A 21526-nucleotide genomic window follows, 5' to 3' on the forward strand; every position below is an offset into this window, starting at 1 on the left:
CCGTTTATGTCTGAAAGTCTCTATTGCCGTCTCCAGCAGAAGTGTATCAGTAACAAATTATGTTTATAAAATCAGCAGTGTAGGCAGAAATCATAGCTATTTGATCAGGGCTGCAGATTCAACAATGCAACTAGTATTGTAGTATGGCCAAAAGGAAAAAGACACTAGAAAAAAATGTAAAATATAAATAGGGTAAATCCATTAATGAGATAAAAAGAAAATTATACTCATCATTACTTAAAAAAAAGCTGTAGTACATTACACATACACAAATGCAACAGACAGGAAAAGAGAAAGGGAGAAAGGGAAAAGCAGAAGAAAACATATGCACAGCACCGAGAGCAACTGGGCGATGGAAAAAGTGGAATGCAAACAGTAGATAAATTCCATGTAACTAAACGAACTGTTTTTCCTCCCTTTACCCTCGATTGCATCACTCTAGCACGTATGTGACTTGTTCCCTCTACTTCATCAGTCCCCTAAAATATGCATTGCGAAATTAATCATAAAAATCATAATCCTGGCAGAGCCACGAACTGCACTGCTGCAGAAAACATGGAACCGCGACATCAAGCCAGGCAGACAGCTGCATTTGTGCAGACAGGCAGAGCCCGTAACACAGGGAAACGGCCCGCGTACGTGCATGCACATTATGTAACGCGTGAGTGCAAGACCGCGTACGAGACGGGGAGCAAAACCACAAACCCACCCGCCAACGCTTGGCTCCCTACGCGCCACGGAGCCTCCGTGAGAGCGGGGCGGGGGCGCGGGGGCTGCGGGGCCCGGCCAGCCCCGGGCGGGAGCCGCCGCCGGCCCCGGGAGCCGCCCGCCGGCCGCGCCGCCGCTTCCCCGCCCGCGGTACCCCCCGCCGTTGGCTTGGAAACGGGCTGGCAGCCTCCGCCTCCTCCTCCAGAGCCAGCCCCGCGCTCCCCCTGCCCCGGCTTCCCGGCGAGATCGCTGAGCGCCTCCCCGTCTCCCGCGGGGGGCCACCGGACAAGGTTTCCCGTACCGCCTTGAGAAAAACCCGTTTTCTGAGAATTTTCTGTTCTAGGGAGAAAATGAGAAAGGGCAGGTTTTTCCCCCTGCTCGGGCTGCGGGGCTAGTGGCTGCAGCCGTGGTGTGCCGCTCGCTGCAAAGCACAGATGCTGATGTGAAAAAGGGCCAAAGCAGAGAGGAGAAGCGTCAGTGGATGCGAGCGTTGGTACTGATGGATTGAGGAGGTGGAGGCTGCCTGCCTGCCTGCCTGGTGCTGAAGAGGTGAGTGAAATATTCTGCATTCCTTTCTCTCTTAAATCAGTTTAGCGATGAACGTTTCCCTCTCCACATATTTCCAAAATAAAAAGGGACTTCTAAAGCAAGGAGAAAAAGATGTCTTTTTGAAACAATACTCTATGCTTTTGCTGGGTGAAAGAAAAGATGAATGTCACTGTGAGGTAGAAATATTTCGCTGTGTGTAGAGAAAAAATAGTAAGGGGAGGCAGGCTGCTGATACAGTAAAAATGACCTTCTCAAGGGGTACTGGCCTTCTATCAGCTGCTGCTTCAGCTTGATCCCTTTTTCACAAAATTAAGTCTTCTCCCTTTCCTCACCTGGACTGTAACCCATTAATACCCAATACCTGAGCCTTACTAAGATCCGTTGTGTTCTCGTAATGATTCAGAAAGATAATCCATTAGATTCCGCTTGTTGGGAGAAGAACCTCCACGCTATGTAGCACCTCCTCCCAGGGAAATGCAGACTGGCTAACGTTCCATCAGAAAAGGCTCCTAGCTGCTGAATTTCTTTAATAAATCTTCCCTGTAACAGTCGCATCTGCTCATTCTAAGGATGTGTGGCTCTGCGGAGCTTGGATGCTCTACCTCTTCCTGTGTGCTCATGCATGTGAAGGAATGGGGAGGTTTTGTTATATTAATCTGCACCTGTGGACGGCTCCCATCTGCAGTTGCGAACCACAAGTTTTTTGGTATCTTTGCATTTGCATTTTGGGTGAGTGATTCATACACAAAAAACCCCAACCCTTCCATGTTAGCTGAGAGCACTACAGACAAATACATGTCAGTTTAATTTCTGGTAGTAGTACTGATCTGATCTGGTTTTGGCTGTTTCACTGTAGAAGCTGCTTAATGTGTGTTCTTGCGGTACTTATTCTGTAGGCTAGTGACCTATCTCAACAACATTTTCCTGTGCAAGATTTGAGAAAAATTCACTCGTTTTCCCTTCAGCATTTCTTCATATCCATTTACTGATACTCTTACACCCACAATTTGATTTTTATTTTGGCCCCCTATTTTGTGCCATTGTGGGTCACACCCTTCGGGTGGCTGTCAAAATTTCATCCACAAAGGTTACAACAGCAGGTCACGTAGAAAAACACAGTACTGTGAGCATCTACTTGTGGATCATGAAGGAATAAAAATGAGCATGTATTTTGTACTTCCTTAGGGGAAATTGTTTCTGACTTTATGGATATAGACATTTGAAGTCTGAGCTGATGGCTTAGGTGCCATTATAGGCAGAAATAGTGGCCTTTCTTCAATAGGGCACATATTTGCTAGCTGAAGAGATACAGCTCTGCAGAGTAGAGAGCTTTTTGCCATTAACTTGGCTGTCTCCATCAGATCATTTGGTTGGAAGCTGTCATGCAAAAAGCACAGATCCCTGCCCTTGGATAGAGGACATTATTACAGGACAGGCCTATGTGTATAGAAGAATGAAGTTCCAGTCTTCAAGAAGCCAGTGATGGGTGCAATCAAAAGAAAACATTTTAGTTATATGGCACTTTTAGGAGAAAATCTCATTATATCACCCATTACCAAAGCACTGACTTGCATTTTCAAAGAAGAATCCCACTTTTGTGTGCATATGCATGCTTATAAGGAAAGAAAAGCAGATTAATTCTATGTAAGGCCATGGAGATTTCATTCTGACAATGGACCTCACAGAGATGAATAAAGTCCGTGTGCTAGATAAAGAACGCTACACCTCCGTCTGAGGATTATATGCTTGTCACTTCATTGACCACTGGTGAACAGAGTTGAATGACTCTTCTGGAGGTATTACCTTGAATTTAGTAAGCCTTCAGTACAGCTCCCTGTTGCAGCTACAGGCCTTGACTTTGAATTTAACTATGATAATCTAAAAAAACCAGCCAGGTAGTTCTGAAGGACTGAAGTGAAAGTATTCTGGTTGTCTCAGTTCAGATTACACGTTGATGGAATGAGGTACATTAAATTTTAAGAAACCTAGACAGAACCAGAAAACAGAAATTTGTCCCTTCTTCTCAAGGAATCTACCTGCTGAGCAGTGGGGAAGGGGATAAGTGGAGGGATAAGGACAACAGAAAATTCAGTAGACAATAAAAGCTTAAATCCCTAAATGGTGAAGTCAGCTCTTCCTCTCCAGCTTAAGCAGATAAGGATTTTGACAGCAGATAGCGTCTTGGTTGATACGCAGTCGTGAGGCAATACAAGGGAATGAGATCTCTTTCTCCCTCCCCCTCATTAATTACAGAAAAATAGTCTCAATTCCTTTGGGTTAAATCACAGTAATTCCACTTATTTCAGAAGAGATTCTCCAGATTTATGTAACTGAAAATGCAACTTGAATCTGACTATTTCTGGCTAAAGATTTGGTCCTGCTTTCACAGGAGTCATTGGAAGTTTTGTCACTAATTTCAGTGGGAGGGAGCCCAGGCTCAATACGAGCATGCATAGTTTCACTGATCAGGTTCTCCCATGCCCTCTAGGAACAACAATGTTGAACAGTTTTATAGCTGATTTCAGTGAGGTCACTGTCTCAATGACAAATTCAGTAAGTCTCTACTTGCATCACAAACTCTAATTTGTAAATTATCAGTGATTTTAATCATATTCTTTTTACTTAGAAAATTGTAGTGTTATTCCCACAAATGCTGTTAAGGTTGACATTACCCACCTTCAGCAGTAACAGCTTACTACACAAGCAATTAGCTATTTTATTTTATCTAAGAGAACTTTTAAACCAAAGCCCTTCAAAATCAAAATACTGGCATACTTAGATACAATTGTATTATTTATACTTGGTGAGAAAAATTGTCCTATTTTTATTAAAAAACAAGACTAAGTTTTGTTCCTTGTGATCCCCAAAGTATCCAGAATAAATCCACATCCATTAATAGATTCCCTTCAGTCTACTTGAGAGGAGAATTTGACTTATACTTTGTATGTTATATTCAAAGTTCACACTTTTATTAAACTTTCCAGAATCCAAGAGTGGTGATTAAGAAGTCCAATTTTCAACTACCATATTGACGAAAGAATAATCACAAAAGCGAAAAACTAGACTGATCCAAAACAACTAAAACTGATTCTCTTCTCAAAGTCCCCTGGCAATTTAAGGTATGTGGAATACACAACATGACAGAGAAGGGCTAAATTCAGCTTTTATTTATTCTGTTATTAAATCTGGAGTTGATACATATTAGCATACATTTAAAACATACATTAAGTTATTTTAGCTTTATGCTAGTGTAATCAAGGACACAATTTAACCCTTGAAATGAAAGCTACAGAGACACTCTCCTCTCTCAACTGTTGCTTTTCACTAACACTGAAGGGCATTGGTAAAGTAGGATGGAAGGAACAGATTATTGATGTGGGCCACCATTTCTATGTTACCTAGACTTCAAACATTTGTTACTATTAAATACATTTAAAATCACAGCTAAAAAAAACACATGGAAAAATTTCAGAAGGCAACAGCTTTCCATGTCTTTTTTTACTTCTGTAGCTCAGAGCATTATCTATGGTTCAGCAGAAACTCAGCTCTCTCCAGAATCCCATTTTATTATTTAGTATTGGACATCCAATGTATCGTTTGAGAACACAGTTTTACCCAACAAATTCTGTTTTCTTCTGCCCTTGTTTTCTCTTTAAGCCCCTTATACCAGAGGGCTGTTTCTCCTCTGGATTGCTAAGTCATCACATCAAAAAGACAAGTGTGATAACATTTCCAGACAATTCTATGTTGCAGAAATAGCCCCTGAAATTACCAGTGATCATGTTGGCCAACAGAAAAACATAAAGAGGCAAATTTGAAAAACTGAATTCAAATTCTAAATATTCATTTTGCCCACATATATGAATGATAATGACCAGAAAGCGAATAATAATTTCTTAGGAACTACAACTTGTTAATCTGATATTTTTACAGTAGATTTATTAAGAAGTAATTCCCCGGACTTGGCAGTTGGGAGGAATTATTCTCATCACTTTTAGATACCTATAACATGGACATGTACATACGGAGTAGTTGTTAAGGCTTCCCTTATAGTTGATGGAGAGACAAAGAGATACCTACAATGCAATTAATCAGACTAGTTTTTGACCACTATCTTAGTCTGAGATGAACTGACCTCTGGAAATGACTATTTCTCTCCAGTGCCTGCAAAGGAAGCACTGAGTGACTAGCTCAGAGGTAGCCACCTACATGCATATGCTAAATCTGGACAGATGAATCCCACTCTTACTGTCTATATTGTAACATTTAACCAATCTTAACTAGTTAATTATGAAGATATTTTCATGGTTCACCATAAATATTTGTAAGTCATAATACAGTTGCTACTCCCTACCTACCAACCCTGTTTTCTTTGATAGTAACTAGGCTCGCTGGTTTCTTCCTCTAAATATATCTTAACAATGCTGTTGTATTGTGGAGGGAAGACTTCACTAAAACAGTATAAGTAATCAAAATCTTTTATCCAGTTTTTCCTAGTACGCCAGGCAGTATTCTAGCATACATTCCCAGTGTGTTTCTACCCTTATTTTGTGTGCCTGCTTTCTATATTTTCAAACCTTATCGAGACAATGTGGAATAACTATCTTTATCTTCACAAAATGCATCAACGCAAATAGAATTAGACAGCATATCAAGTGTTGATGCACAAATACAGTTGACGCAGTTGTGTTGTGGAAGGAAAAAACACAATTCAACTGAATTGTAATCAATTCAGATGAAAGTGTCATGGCATAGTAACAAAAACACAGCTGAATGTTTAGCTCTGGCAGGGCTTGCTGTTTGGATGGGGTATGCACCTGGTTATTATACTTCTTGCTTTAAAACAGAAATAGATGTATGATTCAAAAGGATACCTATGTATCATCTAAGGGAACATCTTTCTGAAAATAATACAATTTCAGTTATTAGGTTGTTTTTTTTAAATAAAAAGTTTATTCTCTGGATACTTACCAGCCCAAGTCATATAATCCAAATATTTGGAATGTATTAATATTCCAAATATTAACAAAATACGATTTCATTTGGATATATAATATCCATTTATACATATATGTGAATTAAAGTGGTTTTTTCAGTTTGGATGTCTTATGAGGAAAGAAAGTCCAGGATATTAACTGTTGACCTTCCCTAGTGTTTATGCTATGGGAGAGGATTCAAACCAATACTACAGAAAAGTTTTTTCTATATCATTTAAAGTACTAAAAGCCATCAGCAAATTAATGCATATGATGCTAGCCAAATCAATTCTAAACTAAAATATACCAGAATAAACACTTGCACTGGAGCATCTCTCTGTACTGCCACCAAGTTGATAGCATCCCACAAAATACCTTTGTTGCAACTGGGTCTTGACAAGAAGATTTTTCTCTCAAGATGCCTTTCTGTGCCTGGCCTTTAAAGTTTGGCAGAGTCAGGGTGCTATAATAGAAGCCATTTTGTAACTGGCAGATATTTATATATTCTCATAATTCCTAAGAACCTATTGAGCTTTCATTTTGTATTGCTCAGTAATGGTAGAATCTCACCTTAATCAGGCATTTCAGAGACATGTTTTTAACCTCTTTTTCAATCTATTTATGTCCATGAACAGATAAACTTACCTTAATTTGTAATTCAGTGACATTTATGTTGGTATTTAAAATTCTAAGGCTAGCCTACTTCACATTTGAACAATTGTTCTATTTTCATATTGTTTCTGTTCCGTGACTAGATGTGCATAAGTCCTCTGATTACGTTTCCTGCTGTGAATGTTCCCAAAAGCAAATCTGAACTTTGCCTCATGACTGTGATTACATAGGTGTGTCAAGTTTGCTTTTTGCAAGTGTGCTCACAAAAAGAAGAATACTGAAGACTTCATGTAATTTTTTTTAAGTTACAGGAACAAATTCTTGGCTACTAATTTCAACAATGTATTAATTCAAGGGATTAGCAATTGTTGTTTTAAATATGGCAAGATTTTAGGCTGATGTGCACATCAGTGCATCTTATTATATCAGTACAATATTATTTGATTTCACAGGTCAAGTAAATATATAGTGGTCTAAACAAATGTAAGTATCAGGCACCAACATCAACAAGAGGTAGGAATCTGTGACTTTTAACACTGCAAATTGCAATTCTCCATTTTCCCCAAGAGGACTGATTGTACACTGCAGTCCCGAACAGTGCAATTCTATGTAATAGAAGTCAGAACACTGATAGAGTAATAACCTACCACATAGACAAAGAACGGAATTATTGGTTCTGTTATAGTCCCGTTCTCTACGAGTGCAAGTGGGTAATAAACTAACATTAAATGTTTACAGAGGATATTACCCTGGTCTGTGATGATAGAAGCCTCTCTCCTTGTTGTGTTGTTGGCCTAGCAACTCTACCCTTTTTCCCACTTCTGCAGTCAAGGAAACCAAGAACAGCCACTGATATTGTGGCCTCTTGGGATCGTACCTGGAAACTGTTCTAATTCATACTGAGATTAGGCAGCTCCAACCTGGCTCTGCAATGAAGGCTGGATCATGAAAAACCATTCCTCCCTATTCAGATCTTAAACTTCAGACCCCCTATTCAGATCAAGACTAGGAGTGTCTGAGTTTCTCTGTATTTTTGACTAATTCATGTTGCTCTTCTAGTTGTGTCTTCTGATACTGGAAAGCAATGAACTCCAAGTAGAAAATACTGCAGTATCCTAATTCAGAAATCATTTAGGCACGGTAATTTTTGTAAGAATTGATCTGAAAGAAATGGGTGATGCCTATTATAGCAAAAAGTATGCTTTAAAGGGAAAGTTGGGCACACAGTCACATGGAACTCTGGGAGTATCTTTAAGTACTGTGGACTTAATTAACAAATAATGGGAGAACTTCTCAGTGAGCAGGACAATTGCCTGCCTTCTTACCTCTTTGAGTAATTCTACTAATAGTATTATCTTCCTTTGAGAGAATATCAGCCAAGTGAAATTCAGGTGAGTACAAAGACAGTCAGGTACTTTCTCATGATCCTATAATCTACATTGCTTCTTTTCCACCAGTCTTTCATAAGAATCAAGTAGAAAAGGCTGACCAAATAGAAGTTTATAGTACTCCACAAAAAAAGGACCTATAAGATAAACAAGCAAGTAACAATTACCCAGTATCACCTATAGGACTACCTTTGAAATACAAGAAAAAACCCTGCTCAAGAATATCTGTATTTAGATGTTTAAAAAGTAATTTTAGTTGTTATTATCAGGGCAGTGGCCAACTGAAAAAGGCAAGAGTTCTTGTTCTTTTCCATTAGTGGGAAAGCACGGGTCATTGTCCAGGAAAACCAACATACTTCCCATTCCATACTCCGCCTGTAAGTCTGAACTAAAGATTTTTTATTAGGCTAGAGATGCCTCCCTACATTATTGCGAATAGGATTACCCAAATGAGCTGACTGGAGACAAGTGATAAGTTTAGTTGTCAGAATCAAGAAAGGCTAAATTTGATTAAAATCCTGAAAGAATGTAGGAACTCCTGCTGATGATACGACTTGTTATTCCTCACTGAAAATAACCTGGGAGTGAAAGAATTGAGACACTTTCCTTCTTGCTGTAAAGTTATGTTGAATAATGTAATCTTTTGATCACAACTAATAAGAATGGCATTAAAAGTGCATCACCTTATATGGGCAGCAAAATATTATAGAATAACTGTTTGGATTTGGTTTCTACATGTCAGAGTAAATGATAATGGAATGTGCATAGTCCCCAGAAATTAACCTGGTTTCACTTACGTTATGGTGAAACATGAAAATATTAGCAGAGAGAATTTTGAATGTATTATTGTCTTGCCAACATACAGTATTTAGGTATCTCTGTACAGTATCTTATTCTTGGTGTTGCATTTCTCCAAATATATGTAGTCTGTGATTAATCAAAGCTTATCTATATGACTGTAACTTTGGATTTTGGATACTTTATGTTTTCATGATTTATCTGTCAAGAATTTTTCATAGAACTCATTGAAAGCTTACATAAACAAGTCAATTCAAGAAAATAATAAAGTGCTTGTAAACATTTTTTTAAAGGAGGCCAGATGGAATGCTGTCAATCTGCAGCACTGTTCTTATTCAGCTATGAGATATGATGTGCAAATGGAATTTTTCTTAGACATGTTGTTTATTATCTGTCTTTACCTACGTTGTGAAGAACATTTATATTTGATGGAGTTACATTAAGAGCATATCAATCTCATTGTTTACTTGGTGTCTGCATCTGTTTTGTCAGAATCATCAATTATAGATTCCATATTTTGTAAGATGTAATTTAAAAGGATATATTTTTGAAGAGTTATCTAGTTATAAAATCCATATGAAATGCTATTTTTCACTACAAATAATTTCTCCAGCTTGTATTATGGTCAGAGGCAAGTGGAGAGTAACAGAATATAAACAGTAGAAGGTCAAGATTAAAATATTTCAGAAAATAATGCAGGTGTGCAAAATTTCTAGGATTTGGCTCTTCCTTTTAACTTTTTAAAAAGCCTTTAGAAATTTCACCCGTATGGATGAGCTCCCTCCTGCGACCAACACAAAAGATGGGAAGGGACAGTCAAAATTACTTTTGTACACAGCACCCATTTACACTACTTAATGGCAGACATGAGAATCTTAAATATAAACCAAAATTGTACCTCATTCTTAAGAACTGGAATAAAAAAAAAAGGTCTCAGAAAAGTCAAAGAGACACAGTCAGTATTATGATGACAATCTTGTTCTGCTATTTCTATGCCATTCCTGTGTCTCTAAAAGAGCAAAACTACTAAAAACTTTTACTGGATGTCTCCCCGATGCATGGAATCTTCAGTGGGCAAAGAGACGACACAAATTGTTTGCATTATTCCTGCTGAAGTATTTGGTGCAAAATATGCTTTGGGAGGAGGAGACTGCTAGTAGGTCTGTATGTCACTGGCATTGCATCTTAATGGGATTACTGCCAGCTGGAAGAAATTGAAACAAAATTTGAATTGCTTTAAGGTGGGTTGGGCTGAAAGTTAAGTTAGTGGTGAGCTCTTTAGCTATTTCCTTCATTTGTGCTTTTGTAGCGGTAGGAAGATACCTTGTCAGGCATTTTCCTATAGTTGAGAGGTAAGAAATTTTATGTGCCTTGCTTTCTGGAATGTTTGCAGCTTTTTGGGTTGATATTAGGTAATGAGTTACTCTCTTACTACTAAGATGCATCCTGTGGGGAATTTTTCAGCCTTGCAACAATGAAGATGCAAAAGCTGTTTAAAAGTCACAAACAGCATTAGGAGGCAGTACCCTTGTCATCTTTCCTTCGTTACAATACTGACTCCAATACCTCAACTTAAAAGTCTTGAGGTATGCTGTAAATAAATCAAAACATAACAAAACCTATGCTTTTAAGTAGAATTATCGTGGAAGGCTACAAGTAGTTATCAAGCAATAAATTATATGATACTTAACCAGTGGTACCTGAGAACAGATCACTGAAAATGCAGACCCCCCACCTCACCCCTGCTAGCTGAGTAGTCTGAGTGGTCTCAGAGGTGTTCTCATACTCTTTTAACAAAGTTTTCAAGACAAATTGTTGTTCTGCTATGCCTTGTAAATATTGGCCCCCACTTGATGAATCTGCTTTGTGAGTTTGTGTGAATTTGGAAGCTGGAGTCCATACAGCTGCAATAGCTTTTGCACTGTTTTGATCTAATATGCCTTGCTGAGAAATTTGTGTATGAACTTTCCACTGAGGTATGGATACATTCTGAGTAACCTCCAGCATATATGTTATTTCTTATCACAGATCTGTACCTGTTTCTCAGAATTGTTTTTACAACAGTATCAACAGTAGATTTTTAGTGAGCAAAAAAGAAATAAGTCATCAGTTTTTTTCCTGCATATCTCATGTGTGTGAAATGCAGAATGCTAACTAGAATATTTAGGAATCCATGGCTTCTTATCAGTGGTAAAATTTCAGCTTTCAGTGCCATCTTAATAGTAGGATACAGTATTACCATAAGTAATTTTTTCTGGTAATACTAAAAAAGGGAAATTAATAACTAAGGATCTGTTGCTGAATAATGAATAAACTAAAGGCTCGATTAGCACCTTTCAGCTTTAAGATAATTTTAGTGCCACAGCTATTTGAGTCAAGAAGACATGTCAGAGTAAAAAGAACAAAAGAGCAACCATTTGAAATGCTGCTGTTAAACCCGTACTGTGTGGTTACAGTCATACATTTGTCTGGTTTGTGAAACTCTCACTTAAGCTGTTACGACTACCTCATGCAGAAAAACCTGCAAAATTTGTTTTTATTGCTATTAACAGTAGCAGTAGATCATGTATGTAGTATCATAAATCAATCTATCAGTTCTCAATATTTGATTCAAGAGCCTGCTTCAAACAAAATGCATGAAACAATAAGGGTCACAAAATGGTGAGCTAATTAGTTAGGTACCTTAAAGAAGAGGAGACAATTCTAGCTGAGGTGTGATACGAAAAGGAAACTTTTCTGACCTCAACGTAGGAGAACTTGTACAATAGGAGGCACAGATTATTTGGAGACAGAATTTAAGATCTAAAGAATTAGTAAAAATGCAGAACTATCATAGGTTTTAGAAAGAACTAGTCACAGATTTTAGTAAAAATACAGAAATTGCAGTTGTATGGCTAGGGAGTTTGCAGGACTATAGGGAATAAAAAATTTGTAATGGGGAAAAAATCTGAATGCTGAAAATGTCCTCGTATACAACACAAACTTGAATAGGACTAGTAATTTACCCTCCTCCCCCTCTCTCTTCACATGCACACGTACACACACACACAAATACTAGCAGTGTTAATAGAACATCAAAAGAATCACCAGTATGTGTTACAAAATTTGGAGCTACAACTGCTAATACTAGTAGTAGTACAGTTACCAATGCACAGCTGAAAAATAACAAAAGATCAAGAAAAATGTGATTGGATTTTGGTTTATCTCTAATAACAAAAATAAATCCGTCTATCATTTATATGTTTCAGGAAAAATAACTATTTACAAACTTGCTTGAGGCTGAAAAAAACTTTCCCTGGCCAAATCTAAATCGCGGCACTCCTACGTTATTGTAAATATCCAGATCAAAAATCCATGCAAGCATCCTCAATAGATGGACTTATATTTACCAGCTCATTTTCTTACCTATGCATTTTTTAAATAGTGAATATTAACCACTATACAATACCTACTGTTTTATTGTTGTTATAGACAAAAATCTATTCTTAGAATGATATGGAAGTGATCCACGATACTGACAAAATCTGTATAGCCCTATGAATATGTGAAGCCACCCTGACTAGGTTTTGTCACAGTATGACTCAAAATCTATGTGGTCAAATTTGGCTTCTGTTCTTATAAGGTTGGCTAGACCTATGAACAAATGTGCTCAGTGAATACCAACAGAAGCTAGGCTTGGAACACATGCATATAGGGAAGAAATTAATCTTAAAATATAATGATACTGATCATGCTTCAGTATCTGCTAGTAATACAGTAATGATGAGATCATACAAAAATGGGGAACAGAAAGTTAGACTATTCAATTTCATATCTATTTCTTACAAAATTTTCAGCTTTAGATATTCATATACAAGAAGAGTATGAATCATGCACTAAATACTAACTTTTCATCAGTAAAACTGTCTATGTTGCTGGCAGTTAGGTATCCTACTTGCAATGTTTTTAAATACATTTTAAATACAAAACAGGATACAGGCTCATTTCAAAACCCACTGAAGTCAGCTAAAAGACTTCCCTTACATGGATCACAACCATAGCACTTTACAGGGTTTGGGGTTTCTTATTCTTATTTTTCCCTTAAACAATGACAGTGGTATTTATTCTGCTGAGGAAGAACTATGAATATTCTCACCTCAAAGTGTCACTTATCATAGGCTGTCATTTCACCACAACTACTTAAGCGGAGTTCCTGTAGCTCATATTGCAATGTCATTTAGTGCCAAGTAGAAATATTCTTGATCTCAGCTGAAAAAACAAGGTTGAATAAGAGGAAAAACCTAACGTTATTTAAGAAACTTAACCACTCCAGAGGATAAGCAGTGAAAAACACGCTGAGAGTATTGCTAGAGATGCTTGTACTGCTGCTCTAACTGCATTCGCTGGATAAATTAGGCCTTTAGTCTCTTCAGATAATTAAAGCTGCACCTTCTCTCACTTCATCCACAACCAACTTGCTTATTAAAAGACATTTTTAAAGTGTGTTGAAAGGAATTTAACCACTCTAGTGCTCTCTAATGTTCGATGCATGTTTAACAGCACAAGCTAGCAGGGCTTCTCATAATCCCTAGTTAGGAGCCCGCACAAAGCGACTCAGATTCCTCTGGCTTCTGGTGGTGGGTGTGTAACTGCAGTAACTGCAGCTGGGGTGTGAGGATGGTGTGATCATCCCTCCAGAGAGAGGGAGTTGGAAAGGAGAGACTGAAGAGAAACCCAAGTAGCTGCCAAACCTCGAAAAGGATGTTACATTCTTTATGGTAGTAGCGATTTGTGGTTTTGGTTAGTTTGTTTTGGTTTTCTTTTTTTTAAGAGGGGGATGTTGGTGGAGGGAAAATGGTAGCTAAAGAAGTTGATGCATCAGGATACCAAGGCCTTTTTGCTTTATTGTGAGTAAAAAACCCCCTTAGTTTATATAGGTCTGTACAGAACTTCAATAGAGAGGCTGTTATTGGTAAAGGTGGTGATTTATGGCAATAGTCTTTCAGTTCCTGTGTGTAGAAGGCTACTCAAGCATGTATTGAATGTATAGAAGTTGGTAGGTTTTTATCTTTTGAATGACTGGAAAACTTTTGAATGTAGTGCGTGACATTAAATGATATAGAAAATAATTACAAATTTAGTGAAAGCAACTGTAAACATTCAGCTTAAGCTGTCTTACTGAAAAAATAATAAAGCTATGTAGGACAAAACTGGAATTCTAGAGGACAATTACAGAATGTAATATTAGAGCTTTCAGGCTTGTCAGGAAAATTGGAGAACCTCTTAAGCTTGTGTGTTTTGGGTGGTTTTTTTTTTTTTAAATTCCAATTAGTTATTAAAAATGTGATTAGTTAGAAAGACCAATGGACAACTTCTATACTGGGAGCCTGTTCAATAAAAATAAAGGTATTAGGAAATCATCAGTGTCTCTGATCTTAAGGACAAAACCTTGAAAAGTGCAGAGAAGCGATGGAGGATTGTTTCTAGATCACTGGGGATACTCTTACTCTTTGCTTTGTATAGCCCAAATGACATCACAAGTTCTAGTTCCAGTGAAGACTTCTGCTTGGAAAAAATATGTGGAGCTCAGCAAGGCATACTGAATCCACACAATAGAGAAAGAGGATTTTTTGGTAGTTGAAAATTTGGAACTGAATTTAAGCCAGAAGAGTGCTCACTGTCCTTTATCATCCAAGACTAAACTCATTTATAGTACTGCTTCACATGTAAAATGAGCTGAAGTTTTGGCTTTTTTTGTTATGCCTGTCTAGCTATTGATTAATCTGTTAAATTGCAGACTCATGTGCTTTCTTAATTACTTTTTCTGGCTGCATGTTTCTTTTGTTCTTTGTTGCACTGGGACCAACTTGCAGCAGAAGGGATGAAGTTTGCTCTTCCCTAGCCTAAACTCACCACCGTGTCCTATCTCACTGTTACGAAATAGCTGTGCTTTGTGCCAGCACAGAGAAACATGGAGTGGGACGGGGACTAAGGGTGCCACTCTAACTAAAGATCCCCACGCAATTTAGGAAGGAGTTAGGCCTCTAGCAGCTTGAACAAGGGTACTTTTGGGGAAAGTAGATCATGGAGTACTCTTTTGCTTAAGAATTCTCAGACCAACAATGTAAATATTGAGTTTTTTCTAGGGTTATGGAGTGTTGTGGTTTAACCCCAGCTGGTGACTGAGCACCACACAGCCACTTGCTCACTCCCCCCTGGTGGGATGGGGGAGTGACTCGGAAGAGTACAAGTGAGAAAACTCGTGGGTTGAGATAAAGACAGTTTAATAATTGAAATAAAATAGTAATAATAATAATAGAATATACAAAGCAAGTGACGCACAGTGCAATTGCTCACCACCCGCTGACCAATGCCCAGCCAGTCCCCGAGCAGCGGCCCCCTGGCCAACTTTCCCCTAGTTTCTATACTGAGCATGATGTCATATGGTGTGGAATAGCCCTTTGGCCAGTTTAGGTCAGCTGTCCTGGCTGTGCCCCTCCCAGCTTCTTGTGCATCTCCAGCCTTCTTGGTCAGTAGAGCATGCGAAGCTGAAAAGTCCTTGATTTCATGTAAGCACTACTTAGCAACAACTAAAACATCAGTGTGTTATCAACATTATTCTCATCCTAAATCCAAAACACAGCACTATACCAGCTACTAGGAAGAAAATTAACTCTATCTCGGCCGAAACCAGGACAGGGAGTCACTGAGTACACAGGGAAGACAAGAAGGCAGAATTGTACTTCTTCACATAGACAACTAAAGTTTGCTTTAAAGCTGTTACAAGTACCGAATAATGCATCTACCCTGTGCAATGTAGTCCTGAATGCAGTTACCTAAGCCAGCTGCAACTGGGCTAATATATCTAGATGGCAAAACGTTGTAAAAAAAGTATTAGCTTAAGATTTTGAAACCAGGAGCTAATTAGCCATTGTACAATGCCGTACTTAAATGCTTCTGGTTGCAGAGTTATTTTTTGTGAAGTAGAAGTATATCTGGTTTTTGGATTGGGCCCAAACCTATTTCATATCAAAACCAGAACATGGACAACTTCCTTCATATTCAGCTTATACAAGAGGTCCTTTGAATTAGAGAGAGTAACTATGATAATGGCGCAGCTGTCTGAGATGTACCTACTGAAGCTCTTGCATGCAGCAGGATTGTAAGACTGTCAAAGCTTCTGAATTTCAAAAGAGAAGCAGAATGAGACCAGGCGTAGGCCGCAGCTGTAATCTGTGCTTGGTAGCATACAAGTCCTCTCCCATGAGTCACACTTTAGAGAACACTGTGGATTCTGTTTAGCCTCTTGGGATTATCCCCCCCCCCCGGCTGCAGTCTAATACTTCTTCCACTCCTCATCTCCCCTTCTGTGGATAAAATAATGTTTAATTTGAGTTATTAAAATGGAACCTAGGAAATCCACAGTTCTGATGTAGGTATCTTCTGACATAGTTCATATGATTAATTTTATATGTGGCCCAAGGCTGGGAATTGCTCTCCACCCTACCTACCAAATTTATCCCTGATAATAGCCCTGCCTTTTATGCTGATATTCACACTCTCTCTTCCTTCCTTTCTCTTGTTGTATTAGGAACAGCATTTTAATCCACATTTATGTATTGTTGTGAGGCTGATAACTTCAGCAGGCTGGTCAGGTTTTCTTTGTCCTTCCCTAAATTAGACCATCATGAGAATTATCGGCTTTATTCTTTCACAGTCCTGCTTTCCTCTCCTATTCTTTTCCATTTTGACCAGCTCTTTGATGCTCTTCCTGCATCATGTTGCTCTTTCTTCTCGTGCTTTCTTTGAGCTACTGTCTCTGAACTCCCTTATGCTGTTCTCTCTTCACACAAATCTCCTATATTCCTTTTTTGACTTTATCTCATGTTGATAACTTGCTGCTCCCGCATACTCATTCAACCTATGTCTGTTTTTCTGTTTTTCCATTCACCAAGGTTCTTTTGAATTGTTCTCTGTGAAACATTACTCATTCTCTGTTGCTTAGTTCCTGGTTTTAACTATCACCTCACCAGTCCACTCCTTCCATGCTCTTGCTCAGCCTTTCTGTGAATTCTGTGTTCATCACTTCTACTGAAACTGTTTCCCATATTTTGCTTTCCTCCTTCCAAAACCTTTTGCTCTGCCTCTCATTGCAAGGTCTGTCTTGCCAACTTTCAGCACTGATTCACTCTCAACAGTGTCTTTTTTTCCTCTAGCAAAACCATTCTGGTGGAAATCTAATCACCCAGATGATTTTTTTCCACCATGGATTTATTCTCCCCTCTTTTTTTTTTTTCCCCTAGTGTAATTAAATTCCATATGTGCAGACCCATCTTTACAACTTCTGAGTCAGTCCTTTCCCACCGGCCTTTTTTCTTCTTTATATAGATTTCTGCTGATTTCTGCCAATGTGATACAGTAAGATGTGCCTATCTGCTTTTCTCGGCTCATCTTTCCTTCCTCTATTGTTATCCTTTCCCTCTATTTTTCATGGATACAGAAGTTTCTCAGTTCCTGTGTTTATATACCCTTTCAGTTTACCCTAGAAATCTTTCCTAGCTTCTGTGACTTTACTCTCTCATTCTTTGCCTTAACTTTTGCCTCTCCTCTGGTTCTTTCCCTTAAAACACACAAGCAGAACTACTGTGATTTATTTCTGTATAGAGTCTCAAAGACGCTTTCTTATCCACCATCACAGATAAAACTTGTCTATTGTTTCCATGGCTCCCACTTACTGGAGCATCTTCTCCTTGCCTCTTGCTTGGCCTCGAGCTTCAATCTTTGAGTCTTCACTGGCTGCTTTTCCCTATCACATTAAACAAACTTCTTGTCTTCAGGACACTATTATCTGTACCCCAGCTCTCAGGTTCTTACTACAGAGGTTCCGATTTTGACCTCTCATTAGCTAGTACCTGTCACTGGAACAGTCTAAAACAGTGTTTTTGCTCTCTTATGTGACTTCTTATGCTCAGGAAGAGAAACTTCCTTTTACAAGGCTACATTGTTATCCTGTTTCAAATCCCTCTAACTTTTTTTTTGCTATGATAACTACCAAAATTTCCTTATGCTTTCATCAGGTATTGTGTGCAATAAGGTTGAATGAGCAATAGGAAATTTGCCACTATATTCATGACCAAACCTAATGTTTCCTAGCTTTTTTTTATGTAATAGTCATCTCCTTAAGCTCTGTAAGACCTGTGAAACAGCAGCCCTGTGGTATGCGAGTCTTAGCTCATGAATCACCCACATTAAGAACTATGGTAACACTGATGATAAATGGTGTAAAGCTAAACAGCAACTCTAATGAAGACATAACTACACTACTGTCATCACCTGAGGTGCCTACAAAACACTGAGTGGGTACTGCATTTTGTTTGTTGCTTTATTACAAATTTTTAAATGAGTCTGATGCTTGTATGTCCCTAAAGCAGATGCTATGTGTGTTGTTTCTCCTCAGCCTTGTCTAGCAGCCAGGATTTTCTGCACACCCACTGTTAGACCCACTGTAATATTCTTGCAATATTTCATTCTTCATGGAAGTCTAAAGGTCACCTCTAAAATGACTGCTGTGGGAGATTCTGGTCTTAGTTATGAAGCACAGGCAACTCCATATGCAGTCACTGACAGTACTCTGGATTTTCAGCAACACAACTCAGAATAGAATTGTTGTATTTTTGGCTCTATTTAAGAATCGGTCAGTATTTTGTACTGGTTGTGTTGATGCTTCTTCTCACTGTTTCACACTAGTTTGTGGATGTTGCTAAAACAGGTCATGATTTAAATACGTACCAAGTATTTAGGTATTAATGCTTTATAAGATTTGTGTTTCCAACTTCCTGAAGTAAGTGGGGTGTGTGTAGTTAAAAAGAAAAATAACTAATAGGTTCTTGTATTCTACTGTGGTCTGGATGTTAGCTGAGCTGGTGCAAACTTCAATGCCGCTAACTAAAGATCAAAATCTAGCTTTATAAAAGCAGGGGCTGAATGCTCAATTTATAAGGAATACTTTGTTTTCACTATAGATTCTTACGTTTCCCTAAAACTTGGATCAAGTCTAAATGCTAAATTTTGACTGGGTGACATACTTCGCTAGTGGACACCACAAACTAGCATAACTTGTATTTCGATACTGCTAAAGTATGTTGGATGTTTTCCAAACAATAGACAAAGATGTGATGTTTAAACTTATGAATATAACATCTCACTGCAGAAAAGCTATTCTATTCTATATCAGTTATAGCTAGATTACATACTGATAGGTCTATGACTACATGTAATAGCAGCAAGTCGTTTTCCTTGGGTTCTCTGCTATTTCCTTGTAAAACTTCCTTCTCCCTTGTATCCCTAGGTGGCAATTCTAATAGCTGAGCTCAGGTTTTACACCACAGATCTGAGTATTTCTATAAAATCACAGTGAGAATCAGCAGATGAGAACCTAATGGACATACCAACTATCTTTCTGGAAAGTATGCTGGAAGCAGTTGTCTGTTGGGCTGGTAACAGTCAGTGCTGGTGATAAGGAGCTTGTGGTACGGCACCAGTTCTGGTCAATGGCCTTCTCATCCCCTGCCCTGGACTGAGGATTTCTGAATTAATTTTTTTTTTTATCATTGTCCTTATACCTTCTTTGGTAACCTTTATTATTCCTAATGTGCAGACATACCTGCCTACATGTATGTGATGTTTTGGTTTATAATTACTTGATTTGACTCTCCTTTAAGAACCCCTTCCTTACTCAGCAGCTTCTGTTATTCTGTATTGGTTACTGTGTGTGTGGTCCTGGTCTGGATATGTAACGTACTTTAGCTAGACTGTGCTATCAATATGAATTTCTTGACTGACTTTGCTATTACTCTCATTTTGTTATCTGTTGCACAGACACTAATACATTTCTGGGATCTACCTTGGGGATTTAGTGTAGATGTTAGGCCCTGTTTCTTAAATAGAGATCAAGATGGATCAAGTGAAAAAAGATGACTTTTTCAATATTTGAATATATACAACACAGCTACCATTGAGGCTGATAATACTTGAAAACTCAGTGCATTTCCTGATCACAGACAGTATCTCCAGTTGGGCATCTAAGAAACGAAAATCATAAGCAGAGATGATCTTTGAAAAGATGGGCCTAAGGGACTTAACTAACATCACAAAGAACCACCATGACAGAGGGGGGCAGAATTCAGTAGTGCCCAGCCAAACATTCAGCTAATTAAATCATGACACTTCTTTCTTCACTCATCTGACTAATAGAATATGCATTTTAACTGCTGTAACAAATAAACCACAAAATACAACAGCTTTCTCTGCTATGTTATCTTGTTCGATTATTAGATCTGGCCCATCCTTTGTTTTGGATGAGATTATAATGCCTTAATATGTAATTAAAAGTTTTGCCATAACTTGTACATACAACTTCTGAGTACTTGAATATTCATCCTTAATATCTTTCCAAAATATCTTAAAGTTTCCCAAATGATTTTTTTCAAACAAAACAATTTTAATTCTATCACAAGAGGTCATATTGATATCTGTACAGCTCATCTGTCAAATTGAAGCTTAGATTCAATAAAAAGGGTGAACACCACCAATAATAGGTTGTTACACTATATGTGGAAAGACAGAGGAAATATCAGGGATTTCCACAAATACTTGCAGGCAGAAAGTTCATGATCAGGTTTGATAACTTTGTTTTATGCTTTTGGCTCTGGAGAGACAGGTGTTCTAGTAGATACAGATTGTTTCTGGTTTTCCTTAATATAAAAATCTTTTCTTTCCCCTTCTCCTAAGCCTCTAGACCAGCAAGTCCAATTACCCTTGCCTAACAAGTGGTTTCTTGAAATGGAATCTTTCTCTACTCTAGCTAAAACTATCATTTTTCAAAGTCTGTGAGTTAAACTTCTTGTTTTGTAAGAATGGCAAATGCACATCCACACCATAAAGCTCATCTTCTGTTGAATTTCACGTCCTTGGATCGAAGTTTGAATGTATAGCAGGATTTTAAAGAAAAGTTCTTGATTACTTTTACTGTGGATGAAACAATTCATTTTTCCTCGAGTGCTCTGTTCAGAAGTGCCCAAGCCATTTTTTGTATGAAAAATTTTCCCAGATATTTATTTAGAGATAGGTATCTGATGGAGATATTTTTCAATGTAAGTACTTGCCCAAGGCTTTAAGCAATGGAAAACAGAAACATAAATAATATTGTCAGCCAAGAGCAACAAAAAGTTGTACTATCAACTAAGAGGTTGCATTAAGAAAAAAATGAATCCAGTACTTTTCTTCCTCTGTCAGCTTTTTCTTTCCTCTTCTTTCAGATTTCAATGATTGTCTGAACAGAATGTTAGTAATGTCTGGGGCCACAGTTTTAAAATAACTTTATTCTGTAATAAATGCACTTTAATCACCATACATTAAACAGTAAACTAACTTCTGTGAAATTATTTCAACCTTGCATTTATACTGCATGCATGTCTGGGACTCTTTCTGGCTGCTTTCCCGGATTCAAAAATCTGA

The 21526-nt window shown here is 38.1% G+C and overlaps 2 protein-coding genes across 3 annotated transcripts in view; one reads left to right on the forward strand and one right to left on the reverse strand.

Annotated features, from left to right (window-relative positions):
* The window catches only part of RSPH14 (radial spoke head 14 homolog), a 108942-nt gene that overhangs the window by 17089 nt on the left and 70327 nt on the right, over window positions 1-21526 (reverse strand). The window lies entirely within an intron of this gene.
* GNAZ (G protein subunit alpha z) overlaps window positions 780-21526 on the forward strand; it is an 80621-nt gene continuing 59874 nt past the window's right edge. Inside the window, exons 1-2 of one of the 2 annotated variants that reach the window (XM_072879904.1) lie at window positions 780-1257; window positions 4242-4376. The gene's annotated coding sequence lies outside the window, so the exon portion shown is untranslated. The remainder of the gene's footprint in view (window positions 1258-4241; window positions 4377-21526) is intronic. The other variant, XM_072879906.1, reaches the window with a different exon arrangement.

This window comes from Ciconia boyciana, chromosome 15, assembly GCF_034638445.1.
Source record: "Ciconia boyciana chromosome 15, ASM3463844v1, whole genome shotgun sequence".
NCBI classification, from domain to species: domain Eukaryota; kingdom Metazoa; phylum Chordata; class Aves; order Ciconiiformes; family Ciconiidae; genus Ciconia; species Ciconia boyciana.